Here is a 12,519-nt window from a genome sequence, read left to right as displayed (position 1 = left end):
CCCCTCCTCATTCCTTATTTCCTCTACACAATCCATCCTTCCTCCATTCTTCCCTTATCACCCCCACCCCCCATTATGTATCATCATCCACTTATCAGATAAATTCTTTGGCCTTTGGGTGTTTGGGATTGGCTTATTTCACCTAGCATAATATTCTCCAACTCCATCCATTTACCTGCAAATGCCACAATTTTATTCTTCTTTATGGCTGAATAATATTACATTATGTATATATGGCACAGATTCTTTATCCATGCACCCATTGAAGGACATCTAGATTGGTTCCACAATCTAGCTATTGTGAATTGAGCTACTATAAACATTGATGTGTCTGCATCACTGTAGTATGCTGATTTTAAGTCCTTTGGGTATAGGCCAAGGAGTGGGATAGCTGGGTCAAATGGTGTTTCTTTTCCAAGTTTTCTAAGAAATCTCCATACTGCTTTTCAGAGTGGTTGCACCAATTTGCAACCCCACCAGCAATGTACCTTTTCCCCCACATCCTTGCCAACACCTATTGTTGCTTGTTTTCTTGATAGAGTTTTAAGTGAGATGAAATCTTAGGGTGGTTTTGATCTCTTATTACTAGAGATGCTGAACACTTTTTTGTGTATTTGTTGATTGCTTGTAGATCTTCTGTGAAGTATCTTCTCATTTCCTTAGACCATTTATTGATTGGGTTATTTGTATTCTTGGTGTAAAGTTTTTTGAGTTCTTTAAAAATTCTGGAAATTAGTGCTCTATCTGAAGTGCATGTGGCAAAGATTTTCTCCCACTCTGTAAGCTCTTTCTTCACATTGTTGATTGTTTCCTTTGTTGAGAAAAAGCTTTTTAGTTTGAATCTATTCCATTTATTGACTCCTGATTTTATTTCTTGTGCTTTGGGAGACTTGTTAAGGAATTCTGATACTAAAACAATATGGTGAAGATTTGGACCTACTTTTTCTTCTATTTGGTGCAGGGTATCTGATCTAATTCCTAGGACCTTGATCCAATTTCAGTTGAGTTTTGTGCAGGGCGAGAGGTAGGGGTTTAGTTTCAGTTTGCTGCCTATAAATTTCCAGTTGCACTATTGTTTTTTAAATTTTGTTTTGTTTGTCTAGGTTTGAGATTGAAAACTCTTTTCACTTTGCATAATTTTCACATGCTATTTTATTTAAGATCATAGAGAAAGAAAAGTTGTGGGAAAAGAAATCTCAGTGGAATTTATTTGGAGATGACTGATGTTGTCTAACTAGTGAGCAGTGGGTATCAGCTGTGAGTGAGTGTCATGTTGGAAGTGCTCCACCCCTGCACCCACCAGGAAGAGATATCAGTGAACTGGAGCTGCTGTATGTCAGTACAGAAACTGAAGGTTTTGGGAAATGTGGAGTAATTTGAAAATAATTTCTTTCTCTATTATGTCATAATAATTAAACATATAAGCTTGTATTTTCTATTCCACTTTTTAATTTACTAATAGTTTTTGAATTGCATGTTGTGTAAATGTGATATCTGTGTTGAACTGGAAATGTAAAAAAGACTGATCATTCACCACACTAGAAGAAGTAGGCTTTTTTTTAAATTGTTGATTGGACATTCTCTTTAAAGAAGGCCACTTATCATGGTAACATGAACAATCCAACAAGAAGTTCCAAGAATAGCAAACATTTATGCCACAAATGTGAACATACACAATTACACAAAAGAAACATTACATAATAACATAATACTACATATTATGCTGAATGAGTTAAATCCAAACCCCAAAACACTGGGTGATTTCAACACTCCCTTGTCACCAATAGACAGGTCATTGAAATATCAAACATACTTTAAGCCTGATCAACACTATAATAAAGTGGACCTACCTGATAACCAACCTAATATTCCAATCTCAAAGACCTGAATTTATCTTCTTCTCAGCAACACTGAAACTGTTTCCAAAATAGATCATATTCATGCCTAAAAATCAAATATTAGCAAGTCAAAATCTGATGTAATCCCATGTATTCTATTAGAAAAAAAAAAAAAAGTAAATGACATAAATACAGGGAGGTTGAACAATGCTCACCTAACTGAAGAACTGATCAAAAAAGAAATGAGAATAGAAATTAAGAAATTCTTAGAAACTAATGAGACCAAAGAGGGCATATCAATGTATCTGGGATTGTGTAAAAGCAGTCCTAAGAGAAAAACTTATGGCACTGTTTGCCTACATTTAAAGACTTGACAGATTCCAAATAAATAAGCCTATATTCCACCTCAAGCCCTTGGGAAAAAAAAAAAACAGACTAAACTCCAAAACCAGTAGAAGACAGGGAATAATGAAGATCAAAGGAAAAAAAATCAATGAAGCTGAGAATAATTGAACAATACACAGGATCAATGTAATGAAGAGTTGGTTCTTTAAAAAAGAGAAATAAAGTTGACTAACTAAAAGAAGGAGAGAAAAAATCAACAATATCAGTGATAGAAAGGAGATCACACCCTACATCCTTCTGAAATCCTGAGCTTTATCTGAATCTATGTTGAAAATTTATACTTCAATAAACAACAATATCTAGAAAAGAATGACAAATTTCTAGAGACATATGATCTGCCCAAATTGAAATAGAAAAATGTGTAAAATCTAAAGAGACCAATACCAAGTAATAAATTGAAATAGCAATTTAAAATCTTCCACAATATGAAAGCTCAGATCCTAATGGATTCTCAGTTGAGTTCTACCAAACCTTTACAGTAAAATTTTCTATCTCCTGTTATATGCAGTGCATTTCTTTATTGTAAATTTCAAGATATACTTTTATAGCATGATAACAAGCCCATATCTCCCATGATCAGTCTGTCTACCAGTTGGGCTTATAAAAGTAGTCATAGTATTTTCTGTTGAGGAAGGACTCCAGGGAGCATCAGAGGGAAGGAGTGTGTGCTTGATGGGGCCCACCTGGAAGGACTGTTGGTCAGTGGGCTCCTCTCAGCAAGCAAGTGGTGTGCAAGTCAGGGAGATTGGGAATTCCCAGATTCTCAGTAATAAAAATAATAGTAGTAACAATGCTAATAATGACCCTGCTGTTTGATTCCAAATACTGAACTAAATATTTTCAGAAATTTACTTAATGTATCCTTTCCCTTTCCTTCCTAGAGTATTAATATACATATTATCCCATTTTACTGAACAGAATCAAAGAGATTGTTTAATTTCCCAGGGAACCACAGCTACTGGTAGTAGTCAGAAACCAGAGCTAATTCCCACACAAGGCTCAGGCAGCCTTTGAGTTCAATGCTAAAGATGAATTCTAGATCCAAACTTATGTTGATAATGTGGTTTCTGAATTGGTGCTGGACTTGATTTTTACTGGCCCAAGGAATAGGTGACTCATAGTCTGTGTATTTGAAGACTTTCTATATCTGAAGTTTGGTGCACAATGACAGATGGATGGATGATGTGACTGAGACCTCCACTTCTGAACTCAGTTTTATGGAGGTTACTTGTTTAGAGTGACTAATAAAATGTCCTTTCTGAAGGAAATCACCTTTCCAAGGTGACAACTAACCATTGTTGCTTTCTCTGTTACTTCTGTCATATAAGTGAGTAGAATAAAAAAAACCATGTTTGATCATCTCAGTTATTTACTGGAGAACAGCAGTGTTGGGCTTGGTAATCAATTGTATGACTTTTTTTTAATTCTAAGATAAAATTAGTATACATATCTCCTTGTAAAATACAACTTCCATGTTAATATGGGCACAGGATCTGAATAGATGTGTCTCAAAAGAAGATGTACACATGGCCAACAAGTATGTGAAAAAATGTTCAGCCTCAATACTGATCAGTGAAATGCAAATTAAAACCATAATGAGATATCACCTCACATCTGTTAGAATTACCATTATAAGAAAGAAAAAAAAATAACAATTGTTTGAGAGGATGAGAATAAAGGGGAACCCTGTACACTGCTAGAGGAAGTCTAAATTAGTAGTCATTATAGAAAACAGTTTGGAGGTTCTGCAGAATGTTAAAAGAATTGCTACCACATGGTCTAACATTTTTCCTTCTAGGTATGTGTCCAATGCAGAGAAGTCATTATGTTCAGGAGTTGTCTGCACTTCTGTGTTCACAACAGCACTATTATGTTGATGAGATGTCTGCTCTTCTGTGTTCACAGTAACCAAGAATCAGCCTCAGTGTCAATCAACAGACAAGTGGGGAAAGGAAAAGTGGGACATAAGCACAGTGTAATGCTGTGCCTCCTTAACAGATGGACTTTCTTGCTATCTATATACACCCAAGTGCACAGAATTATATCAGTCACAACAGTAATTTTCCTGTTTCTTTTCCAGAAATTCTCACAAATCCAAAACAGATGAATATAGATATCCTCAAAATGTGGATCAAAGTTTTTAATAAAATATTTTCACAATTATATCTCCAAACTTCTAACTCCATTATAGTTTTAATATTATTAAATTCAACACTTATTATCATCTTGATGTCTGAGCAAGGCTTAGCACTGTTGATTCACATTGCACATATTTTCAGGGCAGTGATTGGAAGTTTTCTTTTTCCATGTTTCCATCTTGCCAGAGTTCATCTTTACTGATGGTTCAGTCTTGCTGTCTTCCTGCTGCTAGGTAAGTATAAGCTGCTGGTGTGAGCAGGTGACTTTGACAGCACAGGAAGCAGCACAGGTGGCATGACCACTCCAGGTAGTGTGTCTTCAATCCTGCACAAGTCACTTGAGAAAGATCTTTCAGACCAACACTGTGGAACATGTGTTCCTGTGTGTGCATGTGTGAGTACATTTTTCCAAAGTTATTGCTGGGGCAAGATAGGATGTGCATGCACACACACACACACACACACACACACACAAATACACACATTACACACATGTGTACATAACACAAGAAAGTGACATTTCATATTTATACTTAAAATCACAACTTTTCTTCTACAAAAGAGTCTCTGGTCTTACTATCCATCAGCCTTGCTCCAATCCCTGGGAATGCACCCCCTGGACACACTGAAGAAAATGCCCTGCCCCATAGAGCTTCACCATTAGCACATGAACACTGATGCTAACTAGACATGATATCCACAGCATGCCAGACCAGGGCTCATTCTGGCACTTGTTCCTCAGAAGGTATGGGAGTACCAGACTGCTATCTTAACTCAGGTGGTCACACAGGTCTCTGGCATTACAAGATGACTGGAAAGTGGAGTAAGGCACTTTGTAGGGAGAAGGGAAGAGCAACTTGTCTCTGAGGTGAGAGCCTGCTGAGGGCTCCATGCAGCAACTAGGAGGGCAACTGGATGGAATGCAGTCAGCTGTACAATAAAGGGCTCCCAAAGTACACATGGGAGACCTGGTGAAAGAAGATTCTGAATGTTAATGTCACTATTAGGAATTCTTTGAGAATTAATATTTAAAATAAATTTTATAAGTGAAAGAAAATAAATACTGGATGCTAAGAACACTTGGAGAATTGAGATCTGAAGTAAGAAACATCTGGAGGTAGAAAAGAGAAATTTAAAGATCTGCACTGAGCTCTGCTGCTATGGTGGAAAACATTTAGGAAGTGTTCTGTATCCTCTGATTATCACATCTCCAGTTTTGGTGGGTCAGAGTCCCTGGCCTAAGACCATGAGAAGTACTTTTCAGCTAGCTTTTTCTTCTTTCCTGCATAACATTGGAAGGCTGGAGGGACCTGGAGCTGGCCAACTGTTCTGCTCCAGGTCAGATACTGCTATGCAAAGTGTTCCTTTTGGAAGACTGATCTTTGTTACAGGAATGCTCTGGATGTGTTTCAAAATGGTTACTTTTCTTCTTTTCTGCCAAGTGGGAATTTCTCTCCCATTTTCAGAGTGAGAAACTGCTGGAATCCACAAGATAAAACCCACAAAAGTGGGAGTCCTCCTTAAGTCTGGCCTGAAGAGTTGTGACTCTCAAGCTAGTCATACTTTGCCTCCAGAAATTCATTAAAACACCCAAAGATTCTACCAGCTACTGTCCCCAGCAGATTCTCTCTTAGGTATTTGAGTTTAGCAATGATACCCCACATTGAATTGCCTTTCCAGTTTTGAATAGGCCACTTGCCCTGTGCTCTCAACTCTCTGGTTGGTTATTTACTGATACTCTTTGTTTTCTCTTGTGTGCTCAGATTGCCATTTAGAGTCATCTGCTTTCAGCCTGAAGAACTTACTGTAATATTTCTTGTAAGGACAGTCTGCTAGAAACAATTTCTCTTGCTGATAGTTTATCTGGAGAAATCTTTATTTTATCTTCATTTCTCAAAGACAGATTTGCCAGAAATAGGATTCTTGGATGAAGGTTTGTTTTGCTCTGAGCAATTTGAAAGGTTTTCCTATGACTGTCTGGTCTCATTTGCTTCTGCTGAGAAGTCAGCTACTAACCTTAGTGGGATTTGCTTGGAAGTAACAAGCCATTTGTCTCTACCTGCTTCTAAGATTTTCTCCTTGTCTTTGACTTCCAGCTTTCTTATTATGACTTTTCTCTTGGGGCTCTCTTTACATTTATCCTTCTTGGAGTTTGTTGAGGATCCTTGTGCAGGTTTATTACTTTTAAATAAATTCACAATTTTTTAAAAGCCATCAATTGTTTAAATAATTTTCCTTCCCTGTTCTCCCTCTCCTCTCCTTCTGGGACTCTCATTAGCACCTGCTGTTATGTTTAATGGATCTCACATGTTTCTTTCTTTATTATTCTCTCTGTTTTTCAGCTGACATAATCTCTACTCATATATTTTGAAGTTTGCTTATTCTTTCTTCTGCAAATTCAAATCAACTGTTCAGTTCCTCTAATGGATTTGTTTTTATTTTTAATTATCATACTTTTCAACTCCAAAATTTCCATTTGTTTCTTTTTATAATTTGCTTCTTTGTTGATAATCTCTATATGATGAAACATTTGGTTCTCCTTTACCTCATTAAGGAACATGTTTATTGGCTACTTTGAGGTCTTTCTTAAAGAATCTGCATGACTTTAGGTCACTGTCACAAGCACTTTTCTTTTTTCATTTTTTCTTTTTATTTTTTTAAGTGCTAACTGTTTATTAAATAATGAAAGCTACCAATTCAGGTCAAAATAAAAAGTGTAGACATCATTATTCAAAGATCTATATTATCCAGAGAATTCTCACAAACCACCATCATGTTGGGTGGGTTTATTTAAAAAAATATTTGTTCTAATTATTTATACATGATAGTAGAATGCATTCTGTAGCCTGCTTTGTTTTCAGATTCCGGATGGTATTTTCCTACTTCTTTGCCTGCCTCAGTTTTCTTTTGGAAATTAGATAATTCAGAAAATATAACATAGTGATTCTGGGTGTTGTTACCCAGCCACTGTGGAGCTTATTGTTTGCTTATTTTCTTGGTGGCTGGTAAAATATTTAGTGAAGGTTTTTTTCCCTAACAGGAAGTCTCTGGTGTTGCTTCTCAGGAGTGATAATTTTAATCATGCCCAGAGACAACCTGAGGTGACAGATTTTAGGCAGACATGAGCTGCCTTTCTTTGACTTTGACCAGTTATCAAATTCTACTATTGCCTGCTGACTACTCTATTGTTTCCAATAATACCCTGAGGCAAATCTTGCTTCACTAACAATTCAAATTCTAACTACTTTGAAGGATGGTTTCTAAAGTCAGTGTAGGACTTTTGTTACTGACCTCAGGAGGGCTACATTCAGGGGAAAACCCTGAGCCCAAGTCTCCAGAGATGGGCAGGAGGATAATCTCCCACTCTGCCACACACATCCAAGCTTGTACCTCTAAATATGGAACCATCACCTTCAAGGGCAGTTTGGAGGCCTCATGCTCTCACAGTGCCCAGCCAAACAGTCCTCCAGCCACAAGCAGAGGCTGGGAAGGAAAAGCACCTTCACCCTGTGCTGTTTTCATTTTAACATGGATGAGCAACAGGCAGCCCTCCTGGGTAAAAGTCCTCAGCCCATCATGTCTCTGCTCCAGCATTCTGCAGTGGGGTCACTGCCTGACTGAGCTGGGAGGATGAACAGAAAGCAGCCTTGATTTAATTTGATTTAGACTTTCACAGACATTCATCATTCTTATTGAATCTTTTAGGTTTTCTTGAATAGATGTCTCATTTAGAGTTATTTATATTTAGAACCATTTCCAGAGGATTTATTTTTTTGTTCCAATTAGTTACATATGACAGCAGAATGCATTTTAACTCACTGAGCAAAACTGGAGGACAACTTTTTATTTCTCTGGTTACATGATGCAGATTCACACTATTCATGCAATCATACACATATATAAGGTAATAATGTTAGTCTCATTTCACCATCTTTTCCATCACCAAATCCCCTTCCCACTCCCTCCCCTGTGCACAATCCAAAGTTCTTCCATTCTTCCCTTTTTTCCCTACATTATGTATCAGCATCCATGTATCAGAGAAAACATTTGGCATTTGTTTTTGGGATTGGCTTATTTCACTTAGCATGATATTCTCCAACTCCATCCATTTACCAGGAAATACCATAATTTCATTCTTTGTTAAAGCTGATTAATATTCCATTGTGTATATATGACATAGCCTCTTTATCCATTCATCTATCAAAGGGAATCTAGGTTGGTTCCACAGCATAGCTATTGTGAATTTAGCTGCTATAAACATGATGTGGCTGTGTCACATTATTGATGTGACTAATTTAAAATACTTTCAGTATAGACTGAGGAGTGGGATAGTTGGGTCAAATGGTTGTTTCATTCTAAGTTTCCTAAGAAATCTCTGTACTGCTTTCCAGAGGGTTGCACCAATTTGCACTCCCACAAGAAATGTATGAGTGTACCTTTTCCCCAAAATTCCTCACCAATATGTATTTTTGCTTATATCTTGATAATTGCCATTCTGACTGGAATAAGTTGAAATATTAGAGTAGTTTTGATTGCATTTCTCTAATTTCTAGAGATGTTGAACATTTTTTCATATATTTGTTGATCAATTGTATATCTTCTTCTGAGAAGTGTCTGCTCAGTTCCTTAGCCCATTTAACATAACTTAAACTTCACAGACTCTCATGTTTCTTACTGAATCTTTGTAGGTTTTCTTGAATACATATCTCATTTGGGAGATAATTGTACTTAGAACCATTTCCAGAGGTTTCAATTTTTTGAAAAATAATTTTCACCAATTTCACTAAGGAGTGGGTCATGTTAAAATAGATAATCATTGTTTCTTTAATACTTATGTCTTAACAAGTTACTCTATTGATTTATCAGTAGTAATAACATTAACAGGAAAATCAGTCCAATAGTTTGAGATTAAATATATGAAATTGACAATATGTACCCATTTTCCTCTAATAAAGAGCTATTTCCTATGACTTTACCCAATCCTTGTTAAGTGTGGAATGTTATATTCATTATTTCCCACAACTCAATGATTTAGGACAATTACTGTCCCTGCTTTACAGGTGGGACAACATCTACAAAGAGATTTAATGATTTACCAAGGAACTGAGAGTTCACATGTGGAGAAGCTGGGATCCAAACCCATATACCAGGCTCTAAAGCAGATGTTCTTAATCAATACAATGTAAAAACTCAAAACAATAGTATTTCAATGAATAATTTTAGGCTTTTATTGAGATGAAAAAATATAATTTGCAAATAATAATATGTGGGTTTCTTTCCTTCTTTCCTTTTCAATAGTGTTACTACAACTCACCATGACTAATTGTATTGGATAGAAATCCTGAAACACTTTATGCATCACTGGAGATAGGACAATAATCAAATCATTCATCACCTCCGTGGTGATGGATCAGCTCTGTCTCAAACCTGGAGGTGGTTAGCTGTGTACACATGGGATAAAGATGTATAGAACTAGACACATACACATATACAAATGAGTGTTAAAACTGGAGCAACTCAGCAGTGTGTAGTTGTAGAAACAGCATTGAATGGATTTAAGTTCTAGAACTTGATATGACACTGTAGTGATACAAGATGCAACCACTGGTAAAAACTGGGTATTATTTTTGCAACATGAGAGTTTACATTTCAAGATAATCATAGCACAAAAAGTGCATATTCACATATAATTCTGAATATTAACACTAATGCTCCAGGAGTTCACTTCCAAGCACAATGTTGGTTTAAAATATATATTACCTAAGGAGTAATACTCTCACTTAACAGAGGAACTGAGCTGAAAGACTTAAGATGTCACAGAATCTACCTAAGTTATTTTGGTATGATTCATGAAATGGATAAAAAATATTTCAAAGACAACATTCAGCAAGGGTTGGGAACCTTAATGCAAGGAGCAGGATTGATAAGTTGTGAATTTTTTACCTCCAAGACAACAATAAAGACAACAGATTTCACAATTGGAAGGCTCACTTAACTTGATAGCTACAGCTACTCTCCAGTCCCTAGCTTCTATAAATCACACTAGGAGATTTTGCCTTCCTGGAAGAGGAATAGCCAACCACAGAAAGGTCTAGACTCTTTATTTTGGTTTGATTACATTATTTAGACTAGCAGATAAACTGGATACCTAGTTTATATCAGGCAGATGAAGCCCATACCCCAAATGAGACATATTGTCCTGAAACACTAGGGATGAAGACAATATATACATGGAGAAGGATGTATTATAATAAGTGCTGTGAAGGAAATCAAAGCATAGCAAGGGGCTCAGTTTAACTCTAAATGGGAGTGGGTATCCTGGATAGTGAGGGCCTTTCCCTGGAGATGAACTTGATCAAGGAATGGATCATGCCTCCAAAACATAAGGAACACCACTTAAACAGGTGTACAGTGGGAGGGACACTAAAGCTGGAAAAATTGGGAAGCTATTAAGAAACAAAGTGAGAGACAGCAATGACTTGAGATGCCCAGTAAGACCACTTTGGAGCAAGTATCAGAATGTACAATAATGGTTTCTAATCAATAGTGTTTTACAAGTTACACAGACTGCATCTAGAGGAAGTAACTGCACGTTTAGGCATCACTACAGCCCACTCAAAGACACAGTTAACCAGGCAATAATATCATGCAGGATTATTTTTGCCAGGCCACTGTGTGCACCTCTTAACATTTGGGTTCCATACGCACAGTGGTGATCTAAAATCTCCCATGTTCTTCTCCTGTAAGATCTATTTACAATGGCCAAGTATACACCAAGCAGTAAACACAGTACTGGTACAGCTTAATCATTCCTTAAATGTCACCTACCACAATTTTCACTGAAGTTACTTTGAGATGTTAGGCTATTGTTACCCTACACACTGGTTGTAGTAAAGTAAAATGAGCCTGAAACATGACTGCAGTTCAATGAGCCTCCAATCTTCTCTGGGGCTGCTGTCCTCTCCCTGTGATTAAGTTAAAAAGTACATTCTGCTTTGGTAGTTGCAACTATGCACATTGAAGGCCACACATTGATGGTGAGGGACTGTGGCATGGAGGAAGACTGAATGTTTAGGGTTCAAAGAACCAGGGTGACTAAGATAAAAGTGCTCTTGGCCAGAGGGCATGGTTACAGAGGCTGTATCAAACCCACATGGAGAGTCAAAAGTTTCACAGCTCCAAAGTCCTCTTACCACCCAGGCAAAAATCTAAAGGAGGAACTTTTTCATACTACCAATCACATGAGTCCCTTACCTTGCTTCTATGTGAAGTCCTTCAACAGGTGGGTCTGATGCTTCAGTATTTCTCTCCCCTTGAGGCACCTGAGACCTATCACATTCCACAACATAGCCTTTTTGATGCACAACATGCACTGATACAGGAGACTTCTGTACATGCAAGTCCATGTCCATCAATAAGCAGGAGTCACATCATCCCAAGTATCAATTGTTTTGAAGAGGGGTCATCTTGTAGAAAATCAATCTCAAAATATTCCAGTTCCTTTTTACTTTGCAACAAATTCATTCCTATTGTATTTCTCCAAGGATTCCTAATGTATTTAATGAAGGGATTTGGTTAAAATCCCTCTGTAGTTTAACCAAAAGAGCACTGACATTGAAGGGTAGGGAAAAATATTTTCTCCACACCCTCAGGTTCTCTGGTTGAGTCTGTAAATTAACTAACAGGTATTATGGCAGGACAAAAAGCAACATACAATTTTTTTTAATATTTTTAATTTGTCAGTGGATCTTTATTTTATTTATTTATATGTGGTGCTGAGAATTGAACCCAGTGTTCTACACATGCTAACCAATTGCACTACCACTGAGCTACATCTCCAGCACACAATTTTACTTCACAGTAAATGTTTTAACTGGAAAGAGTTGGGGTGGGGACTTCATAGGAAGAAAGCCACAAAAGAAATAGCTTTGCTTGGAAGATTTTTATACCAGTTGGGAAAAGGATGAAATTTTTAAGAAGAGATGACAAGACACAAGAAAGTCACTCAATTTCTAGAGTAGAAAGTTGTGGGAAGGCAGCTGTGCAGAGCAACTAATGGTAGCTGAGGCTCAGTCTCAGTGGTTTGGTGTATCCAGTGCCATCCTGCCCCAGTAGCAAGGTTGACAGTTGTCATCTGG

General features: G+C 37.1%; 1 long non-coding RNA gene across 1 annotated transcript; it reads left to right on the top strand.

The window, feature by feature from the left end:
• Positions 1–3,480: 3,480 nt before the first annotated feature.
• Positions 3,481–9,636, top strand: LOC124975008 (uncharacterized). Its single transcript, XR_007106838.1, has 3 exons — positions 3,481–3,524; positions 4,042–4,614; positions 9,442–9,636. It is a non-coding gene; the product is annotated as an uncharacterized LOC124975008 (long non-coding RNA).
• The last annotated feature ends 2,883 nt before the right edge of the window (positions 9,637–12,519 follow it).

Source organism: Sciurus carolinensis, unplaced genomic scaffold, assembly GCF_902686445.1.
Source record: "Sciurus carolinensis unplaced genomic scaffold, mSciCar1.2, whole genome shotgun sequence".
Taxonomy (NCBI): domain Eukaryota; kingdom Metazoa; phylum Chordata; class Mammalia; order Rodentia; family Sciuridae; genus Sciurus; species Sciurus carolinensis.
The sequence above is the reverse complement of the archived record's forward strand: the minus strand, read 5'-3'. Positions and strand labels throughout refer to the sequence as shown.